The following is an 839-nucleotide window of genomic DNA, read 5'->3' as shown; positions in this document are numbered from 1 at the left end:
TTTTAGGGTCCTCATTCAGCCCCTGCCTTACACAACTGTCATTCCCTTCCTTGGCAGCAGAGGGAGCCCTCGGAGAACAAGTGTGTGGCTAAAGTCGAGGAAGCCCCAAAGACGCTGCCAGGATCTGCAGAATGTTGCACTTACTGCACAGCTAAACTGAGCAACGTTTGCAGACGATACATAATGCCTTACAGATGTATGCCCATGTGGTTGTGGTCAGTAAAACACAAATTCACTTAAAAGCATTAATGAATATTTAAGAGCTTTTAGCCAGAGTACTTTCCTAGATTCAGACAGTACGTGGCCAACAGCACTGCTTTATAAGAAACCACTTGGATAGAAGACAGCAATGCCAATTAACCATATGTCCCAGCAAAGGTGGGTTACCTTCCCAAAGGAGAGGGGGCAGATTCCCCTGATAAGAGGCTGGGGTGAAGTAGGTCTGAATTTGAGCCACAGGTCCCACTGTTTCTTCCCTTCAGGCCACTGCCCAGATGCCAAATAACCCTTGGGACCAGACGGTCACAGATCTCCCTTACCCATCTCTTGAAGATGAGGCTTGTTCACGACTGAGGCCTAGCCCCTGACAACCAACTTCTACAGGTAAGAACGTGCCATCCATGGTCACAGCCTGGATGGGTGTCCTCCAGGACTCCACCCTGGGAGTATGCTATGGGGGACATTTGGGGATCAGCCCCTCCAAAACCCCATCTAGGACCTGGCACCCTCTGAGGCTGAGGTGAGGATGCACGTCACACTGCTGGCACCTTGTTGCTCTGGGTCCCTGAGCCACAGGGCTCGCAGGCCTGGACTCCATAGGGCTGGTGGTCTTTCAGGAT

The 839-nt window shown here is 51.5% G+C and overlaps 1 protein-coding gene and 1 long non-coding RNA gene across 4 annotated transcripts in view; one reads left to right on the top strand and one right to left on the bottom strand.

The window, feature by feature from the left end:
- The window catches only part of LOC107182958, a 14,950-nt gene extending 14,208 nt beyond the window's left edge, over positions 1-742 (top strand). Inside the window, exon 4 of the long non-coding RNA XR_001513718.1 lies at positions 483-742. This is a non-coding gene — a long non-coding RNA (uncharacterized LOC107182958). The remainder of the gene's footprint in view (positions 1-482) is intronic.
- Positions 1-839, bottom strand: part of KIAA1324 (KIAA1324 ortholog) — a 59,378-nt gene that overhangs the window by 6,764 nt on the left and 51,775 nt on the right. The gene's annotated exons all lie outside the window — the stretch shown is intronic.

The sequence above is a fragment of the Myotis davidii genome, unplaced genomic scaffold (assembly GCF_000327345.1).
Source record: "Myotis davidii unplaced genomic scaffold, ASM32734v1 scaffold217, whole genome shotgun sequence".
NCBI classification, from domain to species: Eukaryota; Metazoa; Chordata; class Mammalia; order Chiroptera; family Vespertilionidae; genus Myotis; species Myotis davidii.
The sequence above is the reverse complement of the archived record's forward strand: the minus strand, read 5'-3'. Positions and strand labels throughout refer to the sequence as shown.